This window comes from Triticum dicoccoides, chromosome 6A, assembly GCF_002162155.2.
Source record: "Triticum dicoccoides isolate Atlit2015 ecotype Zavitan chromosome 6A, WEW_v2.0, whole genome shotgun sequence".
NCBI classification, from domain to species: domain Eukaryota; kingdom Viridiplantae; phylum Streptophyta; class Magnoliopsida; order Poales; family Poaceae; genus Triticum; species Triticum dicoccoides.
The window spans coordinates 105,208,059-105,214,772 of NC_041390.1; positions in this window are offsets into that span (position 1 = coordinate 105,208,059).

A 6,714-nucleotide genomic window follows, 5' to 3' on the forward strand; every position below is an offset into this window, starting at 1 on the left:
CCTACACGGAACAACTTCAACGCCAATTGGAGAACACCATCCAAGGATCCAACTCCATCGATGAGTACTTCAAGGAGATGAAGAAAGCCTTGCGACGAGCCGGCGTGGAAGACCCCATTTCGATGAAGTTCCACTTCATGATGGGATTACACAACGACATCTCCAAGACAATCTTCCTCGAGAACTACAAGTCCCTCGATGACAACTACATTGGTGCTCTCAAGGCGGAATAAGAACTCATGAAGGACAAAGCTTTTCCACCCCAAGCTCACTTCGCGATGACCAAGCTCCATGAGAACAAGCATGAGGCTAGTACCACCAAGATGTCCAAGCCCAATGAGCTCCAAGACGATGCTCCCAAGTTCGACTTCACCGCCATCCCTCTTTGTGGCATTGATGATGCTGAGTCCTCCATGACTCTTTTTCAAGACGGTGCGGTGACGAGTACGACTACGGAGACCCTCAAGAACCAAGCTTTGGAGGTGAGCGACAAGGTGGCGAGCAAGGATGATGCTTCCATCTTAGGAGGCGAGAGTGATGATGTGCCATCTTCGGCCTTCATCCATGGCAACGGCGATGAGATGGTTGAGCATGGGATTTTCCCTTCGACCACGACGACGTATGATAACTTGAGTGACTTTTGCCACCATATTGAGAGTGAGAGTGACTTCACCACTAGCCCCATATATGATGTGTTACCCCAATTCCCATGTGAGGAGAGCCACAACCCCCACCACTTGAGTGAGATGAGTGACTCCACCATACGTGAGATTGAGTGCACCTACTTTAAGGGAGTGAGTGAACCACCACATAGAGAGAGTGAGATAGTTGATAGGTCATGTGAGGCCACTTTCAACACTAACGACTTGACCTCTACCTCTATTGTGTCTTCTCATTTGGTGCTAGGTCCCATATATGATGATGCGCCGATTCGCGACGACTACGTCCTACCTTTGGACAAGACGATGGCCATGGTAGAATATGATGCACCCCCCACATGGTTCCATCACAATGATGATCTTGACCACCATTCGATCTTACCCACCTCACCTACACCACATGAGTGGAATGACAAAGGTAACATAGGTGAAGGTGATGCTCTTGTCCCACTAGTGGACTATCATGACATTGATTGCTTGCATGATGTTGATCAACCTATTTCCATGCTTCATGCTAGTGTGACTTCCCCATGCGATGATTTACCCATTTATGATGAGTATGATGATTGCCATGTGGAGTCTATTAGTTGTGATGCCATGTTACATAGGATTTCTTGTGCTAATTCTCTTGGTCACATCATGTTTGCCAATCTGCTTGACTTGTCATATGCTATGCATGAGATCAATCATATGTCATATTTGCAATCTCTTCATAGTGACTATGCATATGCCATTAAAATTAACCCAATTTGCACATATGGCATAGATGACAAGCCCATGGTTATTGTCATTTGTTTGTCTTGTGATGATATTGATATGCTCCCTTTGCATCATTTATCTCATATACCATGCCATGACCACCTAGCTTCGGATATGCATTGTTCTGGATGTTGTCCATTTTCTCCATATAATGTTTCCAATATTGCTCATGAGGAGACCCCCATAGTTTCCTCTTACATTTTAGGAGATTTTGATTCATCCCATTCATTGCATGATCCCAATACTTGTGTGCACAATATGCTTCCCATGAATAAACATGCTATTGATGTGCCATATACTTGTATGCTCAATTTGCATCCCCATCATGTTATACACAATAACTATTCTTTCATGATGGATGACATGTTCTTATACCATGCATCAAATTTCTTTGAGCGATGCTTATCTTGTGCTGACTCACACGTGACATACACATCATGATGGATGATGTGTACATTTACCACACGCACAATTTCTTTTGTTTGTGTTTCTCTTGTGTAGGTACCCATGAATGCTTGTCAACCTCGCAATCCCACGAGTTAACAAAACGAGCTCTAGAGAGCAATGATGACTTGGGATCCCATGAATTGTCTTTCCCACCGCCCTCTTCGTGCAAAGACTTCGCACATTTCTTCTACATGACCCTCACTTGGCTATGGGTTATTGTCCACTACATATTCTATGCCCATCTTGCCATGTTCACTTTGCATGTGATGCTCATTACTATGCTTTTGCCATGCATTCATGACCCATGCTTTGCATTACACATGATGATTGATTCTCATACTTGTATGTGTATTTTCAAGCTTGGTGGAGATATCACTTGTTATTGCCATATTTGCTTTGTGCCCCATGTCTATGATGATACTATGATCTTGCTTTGTGTTCGTGCTTGCGATATGTCATGTGCATTGTCTATGCCTATTATTTGCTCACATGACATGATTGCCATGATTTCCTCTAGTATGTTGCATCTTCGCACTACTAGCTTGCACGACTTGATTACTATGCTGGCTTATGTTGCATCACCAATGATTCATACTTGCTCACCTCATGCGGTTGATCACAACCATTTGCATGCTTGTCCCCATGATATCTTTGCTTGTGCTCAACTTATGTGGTTATATGCCATGTCACAATCCTTTGTCACACCATATGCTTTGCATGATGACGACACTTGTTTGGTGAATCACCTCTTGAATGCTTGGTTTTGCACTAACGCTAACCCCATTCATTTTTCCAAGTGTTTGTTGTCCTTGCTCATTTTGAAGGAATCCCAAGATGGTGCGACATTGGAGAGTGCCCACTTCAAGCTTGAAGATGATGACTACTTGGTGAGCGTCCACTTCTACACGGCGAAGCCATCTCTTTCCCATGGTGATTTGGTTTTCGATCCGAGGTCGTATCTTTCCCAAGGGAGGGGAGATGATGCGGAGCATCCTACGGGCATCACCATGTCAAGAGTCCATTTGGCAAGTGACACGTGCGACATCTACTTCTCATACCTAAAGGTGAATCTTCCCCTTTACACGTGTTCGCTTGACCCCTTTGAGGATGGTATACTACTTGACACCCCTCTCGTGTGCATGCATAGGTATTGTCGAAACTTCACGGATGAAGAGGAGGAGTGCAAGCGCCAAGGAACACCTACACCATCCACGAGGGAAGCCTGGAAGAGAAGACGGAAGAAGAAGGAAGTGCAGAGTCTTCAGCGACCGGACGACCGGAAGCCACCAGACGTCCGACCCTCTACAGCCGCCGGACGACCGACGAACACCGGATGTCCGACGCTTACCGGAAAACCGGTGCCACCGATCCCGAAGCAAAACGTCGGATGACCGACACCGACCGGACATCCGACGCCACCTGTCCCGAGAAGAATCAGCGGACGTCCGACGCGCGCTGGACATCCGGACCGTCCTGAGCCACCGGACGTCCGACCCCCACCGGTCGTCCGGTACCTGCCTGTGTGCAGCCGCGGGCCTTTGGCCTTGTACCCCTCTCCCACTTACCCCTTCGTGGCTAAGACTATAAATAGACCACCTCCACCTCCTTTCTAAGGTTAGAGTTGGTTTAGCTCATACTTAGAGATAGAGCTTCGCTCATCCACATCGGATCTACTCCTCGTGAGAGACCGCGGCCTCTTCGGAGAAGATCCCTTTGGATTCAAGACCTCCTTTTGGAGAAGAACATCAAGACCTCCTCACGGAGAAGACCGGCTACCTTTGTATCGTTCGTTGTTGACTTTGGATCTTGTATCTCACCTTTGTGTTCATGGATCTAGCGCATGTGTGATCTATTCTTGTAGGTTGAGTGATTCTCTCGTGTTTCCTCTTGTGTTTTCCCTCGTTTTCCCCTCGTGTTCTTCGCGTTCTTGGACGGGAATCGCTCCTTTCATGAAAGATCGGCCCCTAGGGTTCCTACCCTACATCACCTCCCTATGTCAAGCATGTCAATTAGGCAAACATGTTTAGTTGCCCTTTAGCACTTCTACCACTAGTAGTACTTTTCCCTTTTAACTGTTGCATTGTGACTTATGGACCTCACCTATCTCTAGTGTGTCTGGTTTTAAATACTACCTTGTCATCGTGGATGATTAAACTCACTATATATGGACCTTTCCTATTCGCTGTAAATCCGATGTCCATCCTATTTTTGTAAATTTTCAGCGCTATGTCTATACCCACTTCTCTCTTCCCATTCGTTTTTTACAATGTGACAATGGTCGAAAGTTTGACAACGCTCGCAATCGAGAGTTCTTTATGCAACATGGCATTCTTCTCCGATGCTCCTGTCCATACACTTCCTCTCAAAACGGAAAAGCAGAACGCTCTATTCGCACCATCAATAACATCCTACGCACTCTTCTCATCCATGCTTTCATGCCGCCCAAGTTTTGGGCTGAAGCCCTGCGCCACGCCACCTATCTTCTTAACATTCGTCCCACCACCACCTGCCCAAAGTTTTCCCCGTACAAATCATTATTTCTCGCCTCACCTACCTACGATGGCCTCCGTATATTTGGTTGTCTCTGTTTCCCAAACCATAGCGCCAGGGCCCCTAACAAACTATCCCCTCGTTCCTTGCCGTGCGTCTTCCTCGGTTACTCCGACTCGCACAAATGTTGTTGTTGCCTTCACTTGGAAACCGGTCGTGTTTTTCTCTCTCGCCATGTCACATTTGATGAAGCAGTATTTCCTTTTGCGTCCCGCTCCAGTCCCGATTTTTCCACACCCATCAGCGCCACCAAACATGCCTCCTCTCACCCCCAGCCGCTCGCCGTGCATGGCCTGCATGGCCCAATTCACGTAGTCACATCTTCGGGGCCCGCCACCACACCAAATCCCACTGCTACTGCTCTCACCGCCCCTGATGCACACGTACAGTCTGCCTCCCCGGGATCTGCCCAGCCACTTTCCTCCAATGATTGCACTGACTCACTGGTCTCCTCACCCAATTCCGCCGCAACCTATCCCAATACAGATTCTTTCGGGCCCGCCACCACACCCACACACCCCTCGCATGCAACTCCTTCGCCTCCCCATGCCGCGTCCACTGTTTCTCCGTCCACCCAGCAACCACACCCATCTCCCTCTTCTACTCCTCTTTCTTCCTCTACACCACAATGCCCATTACCACCTACTGTTGTTCCCGTTCCCATTCCTTCCAATGATCACACCATGCGCACTCGCAGCAAGGCAGGGTTCCGCCAACCTACTAAACGTCTCAACCTCACTGCATCAACCACTTCTATCTCTCCCATACCTAACTCCTACAAAGCTGCACTTCTCGACCCCAACTGGTTTCACGCCATGAAGGAGGAATACGACGCTCTTCTTATGAACAACACATGGTCTCTTGTCCCTCGCCCTGTTGGAGCTAATGTCGTTTCTGGCAAGTGGGTTTTTCGGCACAAGTTCAACTCCGACGGCTCCCTCTCTCGCTACAAAGCTCGTTGGGTTTGTCGCGGTCATTCTCAGCAGGCCGACATAGACTTTGACGAGACTTTTTCTCCCGTCGTTAAGCCCAGCACAATTCGTGTCGTTCTCAGCCTTGCTATTTCCTCTTTATGGCCCATTCACCAGTTAGATGTAAAGAATGCCTTTCTACATGGATCTCTCACCGGAACTGTTTTCTGTCGGCAACCCCTCGGATTCATCAATCTATCTCTTCCTGATCATGTATGCCACCTGCAGAAATCGCTTTACGGTCTAAAACAGGCACCCCGGGCTTGGTTTCAATGTTTTGCCACATTCTTACACACCATTGGTTTTCTTCCTTCCCGCTCTGACTCCTCTCTTTTTATTCTCAAAACACCAAACCACATTGCTTATCTTCTTTTATATGTTGATGACATTGTCCTCACCGCCTCCTCTGATGTTTTTCTCAACGAAATTATCCATTCCCTTCGTCATGAGTTTAGCACGACAGACCTTGGGCCTCTCCATCATTTTCTCGGCATTGCTGTATCATGCTCTTCCTCCGGCCTTTTTCTTTCTCAGCGACAGTACGTGCTTCATCTTCTCTCCAAGGCTGGTATGTCCGACTGTCATCCTTCCCGCACTCCAGCTGAAACTGGTTCTAAACTCTCTTCTGACGGCGAGCCTTTTTCCGATCCTATCCTATATTGCAGCCTCACAGGAGCCCTTCAGTACATGACTCTAACTCGTCCTGAAATCACCTATGTAGTCCAACAAGCTTGTCTGTACATGCATGATCCACGTATTCCTCACTATAATCATGTCAAACGTATTTTGCGCTACCTAAAAGGGACTCTTGATCATGGTCTTTCTATCACACCTTCCGCTCCCACATCTCTCACAGCGTACTCTGATGCAGACTGGGCTGGATGCCCGGACACTCGTAGATCTACTTCTGGTTATTGTGTTTACTTGGGTGATAATTTGATTTCATGGTCTTCGAAGAGACAACTCATTGTTTCCAGGTCATCCGCTGAAGCTGAATATCGTTCGGTTGCACACGCCGTTGCCGAAACTGTATGGCTGCGTCAACTACTCGGCGAGCTACACCGGCCTCTTCACCAAGCTACCGTAGTCTATTGTGATAATATTTCTGCTGTGTACATGTCTTGTAATCCTGTACAACACCGTAGAACTAAACACATAGAGATAGACATTCACTTTGTTAGGGAGAAAGTAGCACTAGGCGACGTCCGCGTCCTACATGTTCCCACAAGTGCTCAGTTTGCCGACATCTTCACCAAGGGACTACCAACAGCATCCTTCATCGACATCTGATCCAGTCTCAACGTCGTCGAGCCCGTCGTTGACACTGC